Here is a 22171-nt window from a genome sequence, read left to right on the forward strand (position 1 = left end):
GCCATGAAGGTCCCTAAAGATAAACCTACCTGGGTAGTTGATATTTCCTTCCAGTCTTGCTGCAAATGTGATTGGTGACTCCTAAAAAGGACAAGTGTGTCTATCCTACCCAATTCCTGTAAGAAATACAGATAATAAGCTACTAGGTCTTGAGAGTGAAGCTGGAGAAATTGCTGCTTTTGTTAGTGGGGAAGGGAAGACCAAAATGGATTCCTTTTCAGTTGATGTGTTTGCAATGTTAAGAAGGTCATCCAGTATCCAATGTGGCTCTCCCCTCTGAGTATTGACCTGGCCTTTTGACTTTTGAGATCTGATAGGATCACAACACTATACCACTGTGCTCACTCCGGCAGCACATATACTGAAATTGGAACTATACAGAGAAAATTAATGTGGCCCCTGTGCAAGGATGACCCAGCATCAGGCTGTAGGAGAAATGCTGGATTCGACATTGTCCATAAATATGATACCTTATTCTATAGTAGCTGATACAAGTGCCATTGAGAGAGCACTGTACTACCTTAGTGGTGCTGTCTGTTGAAGGGATTAATCCATGATGTGGACATAGACTAGAATTAAAAGGAAAACATATTGTTTGTGAGGTTGACTGTGTTTGTTATTATTGGAAAGAGCCCCAGGAAACCGAGTGTCCTGTTTATCCCCAGAGCAGGGGCAGCTGCATTAGAAACAGTACAAGCTTCCTCAAAATGCCCCACCAAACTGTTTGAGCCATGACCTTGAGGAGACCAAGGTGAAGGGGTAGTCCAGCTTCCATTGCCTGTTAAGACTGCCAACAGTGGTGTCAGCCGTGATCGTTTTCTAGTAACCTACTTTTGGGAGCTGGACTCAGGACAACCAAGTCATTGCACCAGGCTGCCAAACAGCCATTAGATGGGTAATGGCTTTCACCAGTTATTGACCTGGAATGGATTTGAATCAGTGACCTGGTGGTAAAAGGCTTTATATTACATTATCAGTCCCTTGGGTTGCCTAATGCACCTGAAATAGATTTTAGTATTTATAGCAGAGTATTTCATTGAAGTATGTTGCTAATCTTAAACCACCAGCCCTAACACTTCATTAGTAAAGAGTCAGGAGCTCACCAAAAAGAGACGGAAACAACTAAGAAACATGAGAACACAGAATGTGGGTGAACCTGAATAGTTATTGTATTAGCCAGAGAACAGCAGCAATTCTTTGGAAATGAAACCACATCTCACTTGACTATTTGACTACCTTGTCCTAGAGGCCCTGGTTGAAGTTCTGACATCATTGTCAGCACTTTCCTTATTTCAGGCTCAGTGAGTTTCCTGCTGTGGAAAAAAAACTGTCTAAAAAAAGAAACTGCTAGAGCTTAAAAGCACTCTGTTAGCAAAATCCAGCAGTGGAGGCCTCCGTTGATGAGTCATTTCACACAAATAAGTGCCAGGCTAATCAATGAGAAATAGGATAAGGGGCATTTGCAGACAGGAAAAAGCGTACATAAAACTATTGTGAAGATAAGAGGGTGGGGAGTTGGTGTGTGGGGGAAGTAGTTGTTCATTGTTACATGTTCTTTGGAGGACAAAGAGCAGAGCTCTAACAACTCAGAGGCCTGCAGCCTTGTTTGTGGCAACACCTTATTTAATGAGGAGGCAGAGCATCACATTCTATCACATATTTACAACATACTGTAGATTGTTTTATTGACATCAGCAAAATCCAGTCACAAGCCAAATTGGCTTTGTTATTCTTGATATGAATCCTGCCATTAAGCATTTATTGGCAATTTATTGATATTCTATTCAAATTAAATTCTCGGTTAATTAGTCACCAGTGGATTTGCTTTCCCAAGCTGCAGCAATATGTCTCAGAACCTTTTCAAGCTTCTTCCATTGGCATTCTTCCAAGATGTTTCCTAAGAACACACACTGAAGCTGGTATTTAGAGCATATGGTGGTGATGTGTTTGTATGTTCATTAAATCAAGAAACCAATGAAAGAAAAAGTGTAAGGGCTTTCTATCCTTTTAAATGAAATTGTCAACTTTTTCTGAGATCCAGCCTGAAATGACTTGTAAGCAGTGCTCTGTTATGATGACAAATTAATTCACATCAGACTTTGATCACTGCTTGAAAAGTTTTCAGACATCAATTTCCAGCAGTTGCATTTAGAAATGAGAAGTCAGTTTGCAGTCTTAGTTTCAAAACAACAAAAGCAGAAGTGTCTCCATGTAACTGGCATGCAAACCTCTTAAAAATGCAAGGAATTTAGTGGAAGCTTTTCATATGTAAGATAAAGAATTTTCGGCAGGGCTGTCTGTCCTACATATGGCTCAGTGTACACAAAGCCCTTTCTGTGGCCATTGCTTGTGTGTATCAGTGTGTGCACACAGAGTACAGCTGTCTGTCTGTCTGTCTTTTTCTGTCTGTCTTGCTTCCATGTAACACGTCAAAAGCAATTGAAAGAATCCTGCTTAAAATAGAATGGAATTATATTAGTGAGCCTAATAGTGAAGGTGCTTTTAGAAATATAGTTCACTATCTCTAATGTTTACCACTTGACTACTCATGCCCCAGGCTCAAAATGCATAATAATGTATATTAAAACACAGCAAATGGAAGAGCTGGAATCTGAAAGATAACCATACCTAATGCAGGGTATGACAGAACATCTGCTCTTTAATTAATCTTACGTAAAGACTGAAGCGCTGCATTAAGATGCAGAGTGTTTGACAATTGTTTTTTTGTAGTTAACATGCTCCTGGCCTCCCTCATGTAATTGTTTCTGCTTTGTAACTCTCATAAAGCTCTGATAAACAACAACAACCATCCAGAAATAAAAAATATGGGGAAGGAAGAGAATATTATGGCTGAAGAATGCAAACCCAAAATGTTTCCAAGGTAGCACTGATATAGTGTTTAATTATGAGGTTGTGGATAGGAAGGATGAGAAGAATCGAAGTATCTGGTTTTGTGAATAAGTCCCAGAGGCAGCTGAAATTCATTACCAAGATTTTCAAAAGGGCTTGGGATTTTGGGACCCCCAATTTTTGGGTGCCCAGTTTGAGCCTTCATTAGGGGCCCTGGTTTTCAGAAAGTGCTGAGACCTTCCTCCCCTTCTGAAAATCAGAGCCCTTTATGGTGGCTCAAGTTGGTCACCCAAAATCACCACTCATTTCTGAAAGTCTTTGCCATTTACTTTTCTCCTGGTGGAGTGTATCAGTTTGGGTAGATACAAATGCCCCAGGTGGCAAACATGCCTGGAACTTGTACATTTATTTTGATGGAATAATTTAGCTATAAAAATATATTCCAAATATGATCTACTTTAGATTAACAGGAAAATAACTTCTCCACTATCACAGTGTGTGTGTGTGTGGGGGGGGCAATTCTGGGCCTGGGTGTAGGGGTGGGCTTGAATTAGGGGCATTCAGGAAGTGAGCACAGCTGGATACGTGTGGAGGAATGGCTGGAGCCATCACCCTATACTTCCCTGCTCAGTCTGAGGCAGCACCAGCCTCGTTTACGAGGAAGCAAGCTGTGCCTGGCCTTTGTGTAGAAACGGGGAAGGGGCCTAGGCACAATGGAAGAAGAGGGAAATTTTGCTTAGGTACTTTGGCTCTACTGCAAAAAGGAAGCCCGCTCCTCAGGGGCCTGTTCCTAAGTTCATTGCAATCAATGGGCAGACTCCCATTGGCTTCAACGAGTTTTTATTCCGACTTCAGAAGAAGAGAAGGTTCTTTGCATTTGCTGTCATGACCACCCCAACTTTGAGCATGTTGGTAGGCCTGACCACAGTTTTGCCCTGAACTCCCAGCTACTCCTGTAGAGATTGAGGTAGTTTATTAATGAGCAAGATTAATAGTTTCTGTTCTGAACAAAGGGTTTATGTACAAAAACAAGGTAACAAAACTTCCCATAACTCTAACTGTAGCCTGCAACTATGCTCTGCCCTGTGTTCCCTTTGTCTTTTTTTTCTTATCCAGCATGCTGTGCCTCACAAGAGAACAAAAAGACTGCTTAAAGAGTGTACAGGAAACATAGCATCTCTGCACTTCCTGGAGGACTTTCTTAATAGCACAGAGATGGTCCCATTCAGAACTCTGGACCTCAACACTCAGACATTCTGGGTTAAGAACAGTTTCAGTCCATTTCTAGTGGTACCACCTGTGTGAATTCTATAATCTAGAAGAAAATGGAGGGAAAAGGGTGAAAGAATGGAAGAAAAAAGTCAGGAGACAGAGAAGGATGTTAAATGGCATTTTATATTTGAAACTTTTTTTATGTTTGATGTTTTACTGCTTTTTAAAAAATCAGGAAGTGTATGGAATCATGTATGCAGGCACTCTAGAAACAAAGCAGGCAATGTAAGGCATTCTGAAAACGTGTTCAGTTGGAATAAATGGCTGGAGTGTTGAATAAAAATGATAGGGTGTGCTTTAAGCTGAATAAAAATAAGCTATCTGCAGAAAATGTGGAGCTGGCATGTGTGCTGTATCTGTAAAGAATCATTTTTATTTGTCTATCTGTGTATAAGGGAGGAAGATAGATAAATTGGGAAAAAAATGCCATCTCTGTAATGTTCACTCTGGCAAAAGGTTTGCAAACAATATAAAAATAGCTGCTTTTCTGAAATGATGGCTTAACTTAAAGTATGTTTTTTAAAAAAGCCAACCTTGCCACTATGGGAATGATCAGGAATTACTTTTCCTGTGTACACTTTATAATTACATAATGTGATGCAAAGCCAATGCCTATTCTCCCCTGAATAGCTTTATTTCTCAAAGTTGAGCATGTGCAGTAGATGTCACAGTGTTCACCTTAACAAGGGCCAGGAGAAGAACCTAGGGTTTACCAGCATATGAATTATTTTGGACTGTTTTTCACTCCTTTAATTTATATCCTTGGAGAGATGGCAACAGGGTGTACATCGCCTGTGGAAGTAATTTGAAAGGTTGCCAGAAAAGGGCTTTAGTCCCTCCCTTCTTATAGTCCTGGCACGTAGAACCACCGAAGAAAACAAAAGACATTTGTGAGGAGCCATCCAGGAGATAAACTAACAATGTCAACCAAAAAAGAGAAAGAGAGAGAAAAGCCCTCCCAACCATCCCCATTTAAAATGGGTTTGTGCTTATTTTAATAGAGCTTGCCCAGGCTCGGAATGTCCTATAATCTAAACCAAATGCTCGTTGCTGTTCTGTGACGCTCCTTTGTTCAACAGCAACGCCTGCTCTGCAGGTGGTTTGTGGAAAGTGCAGTGATTGTCCGGCTTTCTCTTTCTGCTAGGAACAAACATAGTTGTCCTCAAGGTCATGGAGTGTGGCTGCTCCACAAAACAAAGGGGAAAATACTGGTATTCGGGGCCTTGTTTGTCAGCCTTGTTCTTGAGTCACCCTGGACCGCTAATGAAATCTAAGGAGGAGTTTTAAACTTTCTCTGATCCTGAAATATGTCAAGGAACATGAATAGCTGAGGGAGATACTACTTTTCCTTCCTTCCTTTCTCTTTTTCTTTTTTTCTTTTTGTTCAGAAAATTGTGTAGCTTTAACCTTGATTGCCTAATAATGTGTGACCTTGACTTTGTGTGGGTTGGAAGGATTTCAGACTTGGTTTTATCAGGATTAGCTTTTTATCTGCACAGACGTACCCAAGCAAGTAACTCATCTCATCTCCTTTCACCTTAGATACCCAGCTTTCTCCTTTAATTTATAAAACAACAAGGAGAAAATAAACTAAATTAGTGTGGTAGGTACAGCAATATGACTTTCACCACAGGGCAGGAGTGAGGAAGCCATAATCCAGTGCTGGGCTCAGGAGCAATGCCTTCAGGTTACATTCAACAGCATTATTAAAGAATTCAGAGCTCTCCGTTTCCAAAACCATGCAATTATTTTCATATGCTTTCCATACAAGCATCACCACATTCCATGCATGGAGAACAACAGAGGAAGAGGAGGGTCATGGAAACCCACATGCATGGGATTTGTACCTTTTCATGTCTTCCCTGCTTCTTGCAACACAAATTGACTTTGCAAGATTGGTTCAGAAAATGAATACCCAGGACATTGCACTGTGTTGTTTTGCTGTGAAATTACTTTTCTGGATGAAAATATTGAATTCCTTTGAAGGCGAATAGTATAATATCTCTGGAAATGAAAATCCTGTGGAAATCACAAAGGAAAGAAGACTGAAGGATATGAAAGCTTTATATCTCTAAATGTTAGTCAGGCTCAGCCGCTGCTGAGTTCCTTTTTTGTGTGACAACAATCATAACTTCTCTTTCTGATGTTGATACAGAAAATGCAGGAATCTCCTAGATGCTTATATTACAGATTTATGTTTTTATCTACAATGAACAGCCAATATCATTATCTTAATTTTCTGCAGGGTTTGCATGCGCTCTGAGCTAATGTAGTTCAGTTGTTTACCAAGTCTCATCCGCTTTGAATGTCCCTTGTCTTATGGTGAAATTATTGACTTTCATAGAGGTCCCTGTCCTATCTAAGAGCTGGTGGATTTGCAGGATACTCTCAAATGAGCCAAGTCCTGAAGCCCATATTCAGTATTTCCTCATTCTTTACACACATTGAGTAACACCTAACTCCCCACTCCCTAACGCCTCTAGTTGATTTCAGTGAGACTGTGTGAGGAAGAAGATGCTACTCAACATGAGCAAGGGTGGCAGAATTTCTGAACCTCAGTTAAGACTGAGGAAAAATAATGGGATAGATTTCTGCATACTCTTACTCTCACTGAGGAGCATCTTACTCCACAAGTAGCCCCATTATTGTCACTGGACTACTCAAGGAGTAAGGTCCAATTCAATGTAAAAATGTACTATGTAGCCCTACATAAGGGCTTCAGGATTTAGACCTATGAAACTCTTGGGGGGGGGAACAGATTCTCTTCCTGCTTATGAACCAGATTCCTTTGTTCAGCTTTAATAGCCCTATATTGAATCTAATAATCATGATCAAGACTTCAATTTGAGTGACATATGCTGTAAATCTCATACTGTTAGTACTAAAACATCCCTGGAATTTCCAAACATAATAGATGATGATTTCTTAACTCAAGAAATGTTGCAACCAACATGAGGGAATTCTATATGAGACTTTGACTTGACAAATAAAGGTGAACTGATCACAGTAGCTTACGTACAAGTGATCATGTCTTGATCACATTTATAGTGTGCAAACTGAATAAACTCCAAACCAGTATTATATATGTGACATTCCCCAGGGTACAATTTGGACTGTTGAGCAGCTGTGTCCTCTCAATTCTTCAACCTGGGGTGCCTTTTACACTGCTTTCCTGTGAAAGCAACCACTCCTGGTTTGCCCACACACAACCTCCAGCATGTAAGTCACATCCAGCTACAATGTATGAGTGCTCTAGCCAGCCACTCCTGAATTATATTATAGAGCAACACCAGCAAATTTCAAGTTCCCAGAAATGTGCATCTTGTACTGCTTAGTACCCTCCTGGACAATACACGCTCATAGAAAGTCCGCCATTTTATTAATAGAAAATGATATGCACAAACCCTGTTATCTCAAATGGAAGTTCTCAAACACTTCAATCCAAACACACTGGTGTAGATAAAACAATAAAACAAGTTTATTAACTACAGAAAGATAGATTTTAAGTGATTACAAGTTATGAGGCATAAAAGTCAGAATTGGTTACAAAGAAATAAAAGGTAAAACACAAACTAATACTGAACTTAACAAGCTAAGTGAATTTAAAGCAAAAAGGTTTCTCTCCCCACATGCTTACAGCAGTCGGTCTGGATTTCTTTTAGCTAGGACCCCTCCCCCAGTTCAGTGATGCTTCCTTTGTCTTTCAAGTGTTGTTGATGCCGTGAGCAGAGATGAGGGGAGCAAGGTGATTTTGGGGCTTCTGTTGCTCATATTTATATCTCTTCCTCGTCTTTGAAAATCATGTTTGGCTGAGGTTCAGGAGACAGAAAGTCTGTTTGTAAATTTCTTGCTCATACCTTCTTTCTGCCAAAGAATGGCCATTTAACCAGGTGATAGTCCATTTGATTATGTTGACAACTGGCTGAGGTGTTGGCTAGTCTTTTGTCTCCGGGGAACTGGTTTGAAGCTGTTTCCATAGACTTGGAACATGTCTTATACAATAGAATTTTATAACTTTGCATACAACATTGCAACACATATTTTACCAGGACAATAATGTTCAACAGATTGAGTTTTCAAGTGATACCTCACAAGGAATACTTTGTATAAACTTATCATAGTCTTGTAAGTAGGGTGAACATAAGGGTACAGACTGTCACAATATATACGTGGTGCTTTAAAAGAGCCTGTTACACAAAGCTGAAAACAATTGAGCCAAATCAGCTGGGAGGAAGAATTTGTAATCAGAAAAATGTGAATGATAATTGGGAATTGTTTAAGAACACTTTACTAGATGCTCAAAAGGCCACAATTGAGGAAGAAGGCCATATTGGTTTTAAACAAATGACCTGATTAAGTAGCTATAAAAAATAAAATTAAAAAAGTAACAAATGGAAGAAAGGAGAAGCTGGTGGTAATGAATATAAATCAGAAGCTAGGAATTATAGAAAATTGATAAGAAAAGCAAAGGGACACATGGAGAAATCTACGGCATTGTGAGGTATCATTATTCTTAAAGACAATAAGAACAAGAGTTAAGTCTATTAGGAACAAAAAGTATCCCGACTATAGTTCTGGTCCATTACTAGATGGAAATGGTAGAATTATCAGTAATAATGTAAAAAAGCCAGACATGTTCAGTAAATAGTCTGTATTTGGGAAAAAACAGATGTTTCATCATATAATGATGATAACATTCTTTCCGTTCAACGAGTATCTCAGGAGGATGTTAAAGAGCAGCTACTAAAGTTAGACATTTTAAAATCAGCAGGTTTGGATAACTTGCATCCAGAGTTTTAAAAAAGAGCTTGCTGGATTGTTAATGTTGATTTTCAGTAAGTCTTGGAACAGAGGGAAGTTCCAGAAGGCTGGAAGAAAAGCTGATGTTGTGTCAATATTTAAAAAGGGTAAACGGGATAACCTGGGTAATTATAGGCCTGTCAGCCTGACATCAATCTTGGGCACAATAATGGAGCACCTTATATGGGACTGGATTAATAAAAAGTAAGGGAGTAAGATACTTAATACTAATCAACATGGGTTTATGGAAAATTGATCCTGTCAGACTAACTTGATGAAATTACAAGTTTGGTTGATAAAGGTAATACTACTGATGTAATTTACTTAGACTTTTGTAAGGTGTTTGACTTGGTATCACATGAGATTCTGATTAAAAACTGATAGGTCTCAAAATGTAATTGTAAACAGGGAATTATCACTGAGCAGGTATGTTTCTAGTAGGGTTCCACAGGGATCTGTTCTTGGCCTGTGCTATTTAACATTTTTATCAGTGACAGGAAGAAAACATAATATCATGACTGATAAAGTTTCCAGATGACATAAGAATTAGGGGAGTGGTAAATAATGAAGAGGACAGGTCGCTGATTCAGAGCAATCTGGATTGCTTGGTAAACTGGGCACAAACAAACAATATGCATACATCTAGGAACAAAGAATGTAGGCCATACAGGTTGGAGGACTCGATCCTGGGAAGCAGTGACTCTCTGAAAAAGATTCGGGGTCGTAGTGGGTGATCAGATGAACTTGAACTCCCAGTGTGACGCTGTGGCCAAAAGAGCTAATGCGATCCTTGGATGATATGGCATGGGAATCTCAAGTAGGAACAGAGATTATTTTACCTCTGGATTTAGCACTGATGTGACCACTGCTGGAATACTGTGTCCAGTTCTGGTGTCCACAATTCAAGAAGGATGTTGATAAATGGGAGAGGGTTCAGAGAAGATCCATGAGATGTAAGATGTTTGGACTGAAATTTTCCATGCTGGTTTTTGTTTCATATTGATTTTTTGGGAGTTTGTTGGTTTACAAATTTTAAATGTCTCAATTTCTGAGAACGAAGTATGGGAAATAGCCCAGGTTTAAAAAACTTGTACAATCATTTTGTTGAAAACTTCAAGCGCAGAGGTCCCCAAACTGTGGGGTGCCCCCCTAGGGAGTGTGTGGAGGAACATCCAGGGGGGTCCAGCGGGGCCTGGGCCAGCCCACACAGGGGTGGGGAGGGAGTACCATACCACTCCTCTCCGCCCCCAGCTCTGCTCCTGGTCTGACCCCCAGCTGCATCCCCTGCTCCCGGCCCCACGCCTGGCCCCATCCCCAGGCTCGGTGCGGCTCCATTCCCGGCCCGGGGCCGAGGCTGAGGGCAAGGCTGGGAGCAGAGACGAACCTGGCCACAGGCCTGGCTGCTGGCTCCTACCTCAGCCCAGCTGCGGCTTTGCTCCCACCCCCAGCCTCGGCCCCCTTACCCTTGTCCGCGTCTTCCCTCCCCCAAGCTGCAGTCCCGCTCCTGGCCCCAGGGAGGTGCAGACAGGCATAAGGGGGGGGCGTGACCCTCAAAAGTTTGGAGACCACTGCTCTAGCGATTCCATGCGTTGGAGCAGGGACTTGACATTTGTCAGGGAGGTCACACTGATCTAAAGCATCACTTTTCCCTTCTTTGTGAAGCCCAATTTGTTACAACTCTGTTTCCCCAAGATACTGATGAACCCTATTAGAAATATTGGCTTAAGCTGACCTTGACAGATTAGGGCAATACCTAATGGACCCATTTACATACTACAACAGATAACCCAATGCTGTCATCAAATCAACATTAGTTTAGTAATTTAGATATATAGATAAAAATACACTTAGCATATAGTGTATTTGACACAACACAACTTTTTCTTCTTATAAAGTTTAGAGAAATATCAAGGTATCAGATATAAAATTAAAATTGTTGTATTGAACCATGATTTTTATTCAAATGCAAAGTTTTTTAATAGCCAGGCAAAATACAGATTTGGAAACTCCAGCTACTTAACACTTCAAAAAGAAAGTCTGCTTAAAATACATACAGTACTATTGCATTAAACAGTTACTTAGAATATTCCACCATCTGACAGCTGATCATAGAATCATAGAATATCAGGGTTGGAAGGGACCTCAGGAGGTATCTAGTCCAACCCCCTGCTCAAAGCAGGACCAATTCCCAACTAAATCATCCCAGCCAGGGCTTTGTCAAGCCGGGCCTTAAAAACCTCCAAGGAAGGAGACTCCACCACCTCCCTAGGTAACGCATTCCAGTGCTTCACCACCCTCCTAGTGAAATAGTGTTTCCTAATATCCAACCTAGACCTCCCCCACTGCAACTTGAGACCATTGCTCCTTGTTCTGTCATCTGCCACCACGGAGAACAGCCGAGCTCCATCCTCTTTGGAACCCCCCCTCAGGTAGTTGAAAGCAGCTATCAAATCCCCCCTCATTCTTCTCTTCTGGAGACTAAACAATCCCAGTTCCCTCAGCCTCTCCTCATAAGTCATGTGCTCCAGACCCCTAATCATTTTTGTTGCCCTCCGCTGGACTCTTTCCAATTTTTCCACATCCTTCTTGTAGTGTGGGGCCCAAAACTGGACACAGTACTCCAGATGAGGCCTCACCAATGTCGAATAAAGGGGAACGATCACGTTCCTCGATCTGCTGGCAATGCCCCTACTTATACAGCCCAAAATGCCGTTAGCCTTCTTGGCAACAAGAGCACACTGTTGACTCATATCCAGCTTCTCGTCCACTGTGACCCCTAGGTCCTTTTCTGCAGAACTGCTACCTAGCCATTCGGTCCCTAGTCTGTAGCAGTGCATGGGATTCTTCCGTCCTAAGTGCAGGACTCTGCACTTGTCCTTGTTGAACCTCATCAGGTTTCTTTTGGCCCAATCCTCTAATTTGTCTAGGTCCCTCTGTATCCGATCCCTACCCTCTAGTGTATCTACCACGCCTCCCAGTTTAGTGTCATCTGCAAACTTGCTGAGAGTGCAGTCCACACCATCCTCCAGATCATTAATAAAAATATTAAACAAAACCGGCCCCAGGACCGACCCTTGGGGCACTCTGCTTGAAACCGGCTGCCAACTAGACATGGAGCCATTGATCACTACCCGTTGAGCCCGACGATCTAGCCAGCTTTCTATCCACCTTACAGTCCATTCATCCAGCCCATACTTCTTTAACTTGGCGGCAAGAATACTGTGGGAGACCGTATCAAAAGCTTTGCTAAAGTCAAGGAATAACACATCCACTGCTTTCCCCTCATCCACAGAGCCAGTTATCTCATCATAGAAGGCAATTAGGTTAGTCAGACACGACTTCCCCTTGGTGAATCCATGCTGACTGTTCCTGATCTCTTTCCTCTCCTCTAAGTGTTTCGTAATTGATTCCTTGAGGACCTGCTCCATGATTTTTCCAGGGACTGAGGTGAGGCTGACTGGCCTGTAGTTCCCCGGATCCTCCTTCTTCCCTTTTTTAAAGGTGGGCACTACATTAGCCTTTTTCCAGTCATCCGGGACCTCCCCCAATCGCCATGAGTTTTCAAAAATAATGGCTAATGGCTCTGCAATCTCATCCTCCAACTCCTTTAGCACCCTCGGATGCAGCGCATCCGGCCCCATGCACTTGTGCTCGTCCAGTTTTTCTAAATAGTCCCGAACCACTTCTTTCTCCACAGAGGGCTGGTCACCTTCTCCCCATACTGTGTTGCCCAGTGCAGCAGTCTGGGAGCTGACCTTGTTCGTGAAGACAGAGGCAAAAAAATCATTGATCACTTCTTCATTGCTGGAAATGGGTGAAATCCAGGTGTGCCCCCTCTCTGGGATATTGGGTCAATAAAATAAGGGAAATTCTTGCTCTGTGGATAATCTTATGAACCTGAAATACAACAAAATTATTCAATATTTTGCTATTTGGTCACGATTTATATATTTTTTTCTCAAACTAATAAGAATGCTACTAAGCCTGTCTTTTTAAGTGTCCTTCTGAGATGTTTCTTAAGATAGTATCTGGTGTCATGCAAATCTTGGCCAAGATTTCAAACCTGGGTGCCTAAAGTTAGGACCCTATATGTGGGTTTAGGAACCCAAATTAGTTTGGCCTGATTCTCAAAAGCTCTTCAACTCTTAAAAATTATTTAAAGACCCTAACTTTAAGTGCCCAGGTTTGAAATTCTCAACCTTTAATTGTGGTGACTGTCTTGGAACCAATATTAGATAACATGTTGATTACTCTTGTAACACTCACAGTTAAATTGGACCTGTGCCTATTGTTTCTGCCTGAATCTCCAGCACTGATTGTTGTCTGTTTATGATTGCCAAGGACCGGTTTTTACAAGGTAAATAATTTGGTGCAGTGCATCTTGAAATCTTATTTGAAGATTCAAGTGTGTTTTGGCCTCGAGCATTGTCACAGGGACTTAAAACTGATGGAAGAACTGTAAATAAGGATTTATGAGAAAAGGCAATATATTGAACTAGAATTGTATTGAACTAGAATTGTCCAATATGCTGCTGGGTTCACACAGTTTCTCACTTGCCTTTAATATCTTTTCTCAGTGCTCTGGAAGAAGGGGTAACTTGCACATTAATTATGGGTCAGATTGTAATACCCTTCTCTCCAGCCTTACTTCATAAGTAGCATAATTGACTTCAATGAATAGTTCCTTACTCCATGTGTGGTCCCATTTAAATCCACAAAACCACTCACTGGATAAGGTGCTACTAAATATGAGTCAGAGTATAAGAATATTGACCTTATGTGGCAATATCTTTGGGGCCACTGCTGAACCAAATGCCTAGGGAGGAACTGGAGACAGACACAAGGGTGCCAGGAGGCTGCAACATGCCCCTATTGAAATGTCAAAAAATAGCAAATTAACTACTCTAAAAATAAGACAGGGAACAAAATAGCTGTAATCAAAACCAGCATGGAATAACTCCCTAAAAAACTTAATAAAAAAACAAGATAAAAAATTTAAAAAACAATTTAAAAAAACAAGCACTCATCAAACAACAATTGATTACAGCATAACGGTGCAAAACTCGTTGGTCCCAATAAAAATAAATCACTATATAAACAGGGGGCCTTGCCATGAAACTTTGGGTTCATCCTGCCAAGACTTCCCCAGGGCATCGCATCGCGACCGACTGAACCCGGCTCCTCCCTGGCCACTAGATTGATCCAAACTCTAAACTAATAACTATAATATCGACTGGCGGGACAGTGTGTGTGTGTGTGTGTAATTAAATGCATATGCTAATTGTTGTATCTTCAATAAACGCGGCGTATTGCCTTTTCCCCTAAAAAACATCCCGTGAGCTTCTTATAAGCATTGCAGATGAACTTCAACAATAGTGACTGCTGCTGATTAGCTTCGAAGTCATGGCTGATTGCTTTGTCTCTGTATAGCACCTCTATATGATAAGAATAAATGTGATAGTGTTACATGATATTCGAAGAATTAGTATTCATTTGCAATGGGCTTGGCCCCAAACCCTGGGTCTGGATTGAGAGCAGAGATCATATCACAACTGTGCAGCATGCCAATATCAGGTTGAATCCCGTCACTGAATTTGTACACCTCCAAAATTTGGGCAAGTTTGGACTTGGACCTGGAGTTCAGATCTCAAGTCTGATTGTTCTAGTAGAGAGTTTTGTCTGACCCATTATAGGGTCATGAAGTTTAGATCTCAGGCTTTGATTCTGGCCCCATCATTAATATTTGAAACACAATATTACTGTGCATACACCTGCCCTGCCATTCGGAGCACTTTGTGATCTAGCCATTCCAAGAGGGAAAATAGTCTGTATTCCTGCAGTGAGTCCTATAATCCAGCATGTGATTAGATTTAGAGATGGTTTTAAACTGCCCATTTTGGGTTGGCCCAGGCCTATCTTTAGATGTTTAAAGCTTCAGAGGGCATTCGCTGACTTTTCAAACATAGAATCTGTAGAAATGTAGGACTGGAAGGGATCTTGAGAAGTCAAGTCCAGCCCCCTGGGATGAGGCAGGGCCAAGTAAATTTACATCATTCCTGACAGGTCTTTGTCCAACCTATTCTTAACTCCAAACATGGGCAAACTCCTGTTGGGACTGAGGAGATAGCTAGTGGCTTCCAGTGGGCCCCATTTACAAGATGAGCATTTACCAAAATCATCTCACTGTGGTATCTGAGTATCCTGCAGTATTTCCTATATTTAGAACAGACAGGACCTGTGGGATCTCATTTAGCTGTGGTAATTGCTGATTTCCCAATGGCCATTACTTTGTGTTTGTGTGCATGCTGTGTATTTAGGTGCACATGTTTAGTTTGATTTCCTTCAGGAAAATAGGTTAGGTTGGTATGGTTGTCTCCACTGTTCACTGTCGGTGGAGAGATAACAGAAAGTCAATGCCCTTCCTTGTTATCTCCCCACAGGAAACTACCTGGAAAAGTCTTTGAATCTCCTAGATGACTCCTATGACTCCTTTGTCAAGCTGGAAGAAATACATCTGTTCTCACCATGGCTAAGGAGCATAACAGCATGTTACTGAAACCACTCTTAGCTGCTTCAGAGGCGCATGAGGCAGAGTTCCACTGAGTGTTTAACAGCATGGTAAGCAGTCTGTTGCTCTTCTCTATATAATTTTTGGAGGCCATCATGAGAAGTGTTGCTGTCCTCCCATCTCACCGGAATGTTTGCGCTTATCTTTCATCTTTCATTAGTGTTATTTTATAGGTGTGCCACAACGACTGGCCTGGGTTTGTCCCTTTGCCAGTATTCATGACACACAACACTCATCTTCCATTTTCGAGTGGGTGAGAGGAAAGTGCATAGCGCACACATTGGCTCACTCCAGTAGTCTGCAGTGTGTGGTCTATAGGGTTTCCCACCCTTGGCAATGCTAGAACACTGGCAGGAATAGAGTGAGAATGAGAGGGACCAATGGACATTCACTATAATCATGTTATCTGTGGTTTGGCTATTTCCTACCAGTCCTTACCTGCCCAGAACATCAGATGACATCTGACCTAATTTCCTAATAGGCTTCTGTATCTCAGGGAGCTTTCCCTTTGGAAGTAAGCTGGAAGGCAAATACTGTTACTTAAGGACTTTTCTTAAATTCAGTTGAGAGTCTGTAAGGGTATGTCAGCAAGTTAAAGAAGTATGGGCTCGATGAATGGACTATAAGGTGGACAGAAAGCTGGCTAGATCGTCGGGCTCAACAAGTAGTGATCAATGGCTCCATGTCTAGTTGGCAGCCGGTATCAAGCAGAGTGCCCCAGGGGTTGGTCCTAGGGCCGGTTTTGTTCAACGTCTTTATTAATGATCTGGATGATGGGATTAATTGCACCCTCAGCAAGTTCGCAGATGACACTAAACTGGGGGGAGAGGTAGATATGCTGGAGGGTAGGAATAGGATCCAGAGTGACCTAGACAAATTGGAGGATTGGGCCAAAAGAAATCTGAGGAGGTTCAACAAGGACAAGTGCAGAGTTCTGCACTTAGGAAGGAAGAATCCCATGCACTGCTACAGGCTGAGAACTGACTGGCTAAGCAGCAGTTCTGCAGAAAATGACCTGGGGATTACAGTGGATGAGAAGCTGGATATGAGTCAACAGTGTGCCCTTGTTGCCAAGAAGGCCAATGGCATATTGGGCTGTATTAGTAGGAGCATTGCCAGCAGATCGAGGGAAGTGATTATTCTCCTCTATTCAGCACTGGTGAGGCCACATCTGGAGTATTGCGTCCAGTTTTGGTCCTCCCACTACAGAAAGGATGTGGACAAATTAGAAGGAGTCCAGCGAAGGGCAACAAAAATGATTAGGGGGCTGGGGCACATGACTTACGAGGAGAGGCTGAGGGAACTGGGGTTATTTAGTCTGCAGAAGAGAAGAGTGAGGGGGGATTTGATAGCAGCCTTCAATTACCTGAAGGGGGGTTCCAAAGAGGATGGAGCTCGGCTGTTCTCAGTGGTGGCAGATGACAGAACAAGAAGCAATGGTCTCAAGTTGCAGTAGGGGAGGTCTAGGTTGGATATTAGGAAAAACTTTTTCACTAGGAGGGTGGTGAAGCACTGGAATGGGTTACCTAGGGAGGTGGTGGAATCTCCTTCCTTAGAGGTTTTTAAGGCCCGGCTTGACAAAGCCCTGGCTGGGGTGATTTAGTTGCTGTCATCACAGCATGGCAGCTCACCAATATACCTCCCAATTATCCCTCATGTTAGACCCAAATTTACTTCCGTTACACACAATGAGCTGGTGTACTCGCTTTGTTCATATACATAATTTAATATCCAGAATGGATATGAAAGAGATAGTAGTATCATGCTAGTTGTGCTAAAAGAAATGAATTCCACCTTATTTTAGAGCTCCTTGAACATTTTACTGCTTTGTTCGTTGTTCTTGGTCTTTGGCCCTAAATGCACATTAGGCTGGTAGAGTTCTATGCATGATGCTATTTGGATGGTAGCCATGGACTCTGCTGGGAAGCAGATTAATTCTTTTCTCATCTGTCTCTAATTGTGGCCACTATCTGAAAAATTATGGATCTGATACTGCTACCCTTACTGATGTTGTATAGTATATTACTCCACAAATAGTCCCGTTGATTTCAGTGGGGCTTACTCACGCAAGTAGGTACTACTCAATGTGAGTGTGTGTGTGTGTGTGTGTGTACACACATATATATCTCAGAATCTGACCATAAGCACTTATAAAATGCACTGCACCTTGAAGCTGCCATCATCATTTACAGGTAGCAATCCTGTCAGCATGCGATCAAGTAAACACAAGTCACTCCACAGAGAATGGAGCCACCCAGTTAACAAACAGTCTCAGAAAGCAACTATATTGAGAACTCTCCCCAGACCGGCTTACTTTCACCTCTGTGAACAGTCAAATGGAAACAGGAGACCATTTCCCCCAAAATCTGTCTTTGGTCACTTCTACACTGGCAAAGTTACAGTGCCGGTAGTTACAGCGCCACTCAGAGAGTGCAGAAGGAAAACTGCTGTTGTGTGACAGCTACCTGCGCAATAGTGTGTTCACACTTGCGGCACTTTCAGTGCCATTTGGAGCGGTGCCTTCTGAGCAGCTATCGCACAAAGCACCTCTTTCTCTTTTGCCGCAAAGACTTGTGGGAAGGCGGAGGGGGTCGCGGGGCATCCTGGGTCCAGTCCCAATGCCCCATGATACATTGCTTCACATCCCAGCAATCCCTGTGCTTCCATCCGCATTTGGCGCCATCTTTCAACGGTTTGTACTGCGCACACTGCCTTTTTCAGGCTGCAGGAATGGATCCCGAACTGCTGACCAGTATGCTGCTCACAATGACCAACACACCACGAGTGGCAGTGGAGTTATTCCTTAAACTACAAAGTCAAGAGGAGTGTGATGTTGATCTCGCCACACGTAGTAGCTACAACACGAGATTGCTTCTGGCTTTCATGGAGGTGCTGACCACAGTGGAATGCCGCTTTGGGGCTCGGGAAACAAGCACTGAGTGGTGGGATCACATCGTGATGCACGTCTGGGATGACGAGCAGTGGCTGCCAAACTTTCGCATGAGGAAAGCCACATTCATGGGACTGTGTGATGAGCTCGCCCCAGCCCTGCGGCGCAAGGACACGAGAATGAGAGCTGCCCTGTCGTTAGAGAAGCGCGTGGCGATTGCACTGTGGAAGCCAGCTACTCCAGACAGCTACCGATCGGTTGCTAACCAGTTCGGAGTGGGAAAGTCGACTGTTGGACTTTTCTTGATGCAAGTGTGCAGGACCGTTAATCGCATCCTGCTCCAAAAGACCATGACTCTGGGCAACGTGCATGACATTGTGGATGGCTTTGCACAAATGGGTTTCCCTAACTGCGAAGGGGCGATAGATGGCACGCACATTCCAATTCTGACACCAGACCACCTAGCCACTGAGTACATTAATCAGAAGGGGTATTTCTCAATGGTTCTCCAGGCGCTTGTGGATCACTGTGGACGTTTCACGGACATTAACACAGGCTGGTCCGGAAAGGTGCATGATGCACGCATCTTATGAAACACTGGCCTGTTCAAGAAGCTGCAAGCATGGACTTTCTTCCAGACTAGAAGTTCACCGTAGGGGAAGTCGAAATGCCCATTGTGATCCTGGGAGACCCTGCTTACCCCTTAATGCCGTGGCTTATGAAGCCGTACACGGGGCAACTTGACAGCAGCAAGGAGCGGTTCAACAACAGGCTGAGCAAGTGCAGAATGACTGTTGAGTGTGCATTTGGCCGTTTAAAAGCCCGCTGGTGATACCTGTATGGGAAGCTGGACATGGCCGATGACAATATTCCTATGCTTATAGCAGCGTGCTGTACGCTCCATAATATTTGGGAAGGGAAGAGTGAAAGCTTCACTCAGGGCTGGACCACAGAGGCTCAGTGCCTGGAGGCTGAGTTTGAACAGCCAGAGACCAGGGCTATTAGAGGGGCACAGCGCAGGGCCATAAGGATCAGGGATGCCTTGAGGCAGCAATTTGAGGCTGAAAGCCACTAATATTTGTTGCTTTGCCAGGGATTGCAGTGCTTGTAATGCTAGGAGGTGATTGGTGCACATGATGCAAAAAGGGTCCTTAACATAATTGTATGTCGCTTTGCAGTGCTCTTTTTGCTTTCACTTAATAGAATAAAGATTGTTTTCAAACCAATACAATTCTTTTATTAAAAGACAACAACCTGAGGAGAGAGTCAAATGACAAAAATACATCAGCAGGGAGGGGGATGGGGAAAGGGAAGGTCTCAGGAGGAGGAGGGGTCCCAGGATGGCTACAGATTTGTGTATGTCCAGGGATCATACCCAACCTTCTCCTTTGGAGTACGATGCAGCAGGTGCTGTACTTCAGCAGGGCCAAACTGCAGAGGGCTGGGTGTTGAGTGCAGTGGGTAGTGGGAGGCCACACTGCTGGACTGTGAGGAGGGAGGAGTGGAATGCTGCGGGTAGAGAGTGGAGCCAGGAGGTTGATAGCAGTGTGTTGGCGTTGTATGTGTGTGGGTACATGGGAAAGAGTTTTGTGACAGCGGCTGCAGGGGAGGGCGGGCGCAGAGCTGCTCAGTTTGAAGAGCTAGTATTGCCTGGAGCGTATGCACTTGGTGCTCCATAACGTTTAAGAGCCGCTCCGTGGCTTCTTTCTGGTGTGCCGCGTTCTCCTTTCGGTCCCTCTTCTCGCTGTCCCAACACTCCTTCAATTCCTGTTTCTCAGCAGTGGAGAGCATCATAACCTCATGGAGAAAGTCCTCCTTAGTTCTTCATGGTCACTTTCTAATTCTGCGCAGCCGTTCTGCTGCCGATAAGGGAGGCTGGGCTCCCAAGGTCATCTCTGTGAAATTTAAATGCTACATTTTACAGAAGCAGTATTGTTTGCAACACAGACAACACTGATTCAGTGCTTTAAAACACAGCCAGTACTCACACACCTGTCACTAACTGGCTGACCCCAGACAAGCACACATGAGCCACAAGACCCACAAAATGGTGCGTAGCCACAGGGGCAGGGGAAATCACTGTCCCCGGACCCAAGGGCACGTGGCTCTTGGGCACTTGGGGAGAGCCAGCACTGTAGGAGGGGCCTGATCATCATTCCTGTCCCCACACTTTCCACAGGATGTGATCATTATGGAAGATATCTCGCTGCTGAGGGTGAGCAGGGAATCAAGGGAGGGTCTTCTCCAAGCCTGCGTCTTTCACCCTGGCCCCTACGCAGCTAGCCTGTGTGCAGCAATGGTCGCCCCACCTGTGATAGCACAGTGGCGCAGGAAAGTTACCATTAATGGGGCAAGAAACAAAGCAGCTCTGCTGAGGAACATGTGCCAGCAGATTGCCCAGTATCGCCATGATAGTTACCTGGAGATCTCTGAGTGAGATTCCCGTGAAGTGAGGGAGTTTATCAACAGCCTGTTCCGCCGCTCAGACTAGGCATGAGGTGGGAGACAAGCCAAGCCAAGATCGCGGCTGGTTTTTTTTTTTTTTGCTTGGGGCGGCAGAAATGCTGGAGCCGGCCCTGTCTCTCCTGTTTGCGCTTCGCCAATATCCGACTGCTGTGACTGGCTAGGCTCCTCCGGGGTAGAAAAGAGCTCCTGGCTGCATGCATCTCTGGCCTCTGAGCCATCCTCTGCCTCTGGGTCCCCCTCCCCCTCTTCATCCAAGATTGCCTCCTCCTGGCTCGGTCCACTCTTGACTGGCAACGAAGCCAACAAAGTATCCACAGGGGCCTTCGCAGTGGAGGTGGGGTCACCAACGAGTCTCGCGTCCAGCTCTTTGTAGAACCGGCAGCTCGTGGGCGCAGCACCAGAGCGATGGTTTGCCTCCCGTGCCTTGTGGCAGGCGTTCCGCAGCTCCTTCACTTTGACCCTGCACTGCAATGTGTCCCGGTCACGGCCCCTTTCTATCATGTATCATGAAATCTGTCCATCGGTATCATAATTCCTACGGCTGGAGCACAGCTGGGACTGCACAGCCTCCTCTCCCCAAATGCCGATGAGGTCCAGCAGCTCGGCATTGCTCCAAGCGGGGGATCGCCTGGTGCGTGGAGCAGGCATGGCCACCTGGAAAGATGCGCTGAGACCACTGCACGTGCCACCGAGCAAACATGAAGGGGACTTTCAAATTTGCAAAGGAATGTATGGGGTGGGGCTGATGGTTGGTCACCTGAGTGCAGGGCAGTAGAGTTCAAACCAATGACCAGAGAGGTGAGAACAAGCATTGTGGGATACCTCCCAGAGGCCAATCGCAGCGCTGTAATCGCCACGGTGTCTACACTGTCTGCGCTGTAGCCCCGGCGCAGAAAGTGCTTCGCCTCTCGTCGAGGTGGTTTTTTTTAGAGCTCTGCATCTGTGTAGTTTCTGCGCACTAAGTGGCTTGGCAGCGTGTACACCTCGGGAGTTACAGCGCTCAGAGCTGCTTTACTGCGCAGAAACTTGCTAGTGTAGATGGGGCCTTTGAAGCCTCATCCTGATCTTATTCTGCAAATGCTATGAGTAGCTCTCTAGTAGAATGCTTTGTCCTATGCAGACATTCACAGTGAAATAGCCTCAAAGAATTCAGAGTGCCTGCCTTTATGAAGTGAAAGCACACTTAGGCTAAGTCTAATTACCGAGGGTACAGAAAGGTTCCTTTAAACATTAAAACCAGGAAATCAATTAATACAAATATCCATATTTTTGGTAGTTCTACACTTAATCTGATTAAGTGCTGCTGATTTTGTGTGTGTGAGGAT

General features: G+C 43.8%; 1 non-coding gene across 1 annotated transcript; it reads left to right on the forward strand.

Annotated features, from left to right (window-relative positions):
• The first annotated feature begins 337 nt into the window (after window positions 1–337).
• LOC135880727 (U6 spliceosomal RNA) lies at window positions 338–446 on the forward strand. Its single transcript, XR_010561504.1, has one exon. It is a non-coding gene; the product is annotated as a U6 spliceosomal RNA (small nuclear RNA).
• The last annotated feature ends 21725 nt before the right edge of the window (window positions 447–22171 follow it).

The sequence above is a fragment of the Emys orbicularis genome, chromosome 6 (genome assembly GCF_028017835.1).
Source record: "Emys orbicularis isolate rEmyOrb1 chromosome 6, rEmyOrb1.hap1, whole genome shotgun sequence".
Lineage (NCBI taxonomy): Eukaryota > Metazoa > Chordata > Testudines > Emydidae > Emys > Emys orbicularis.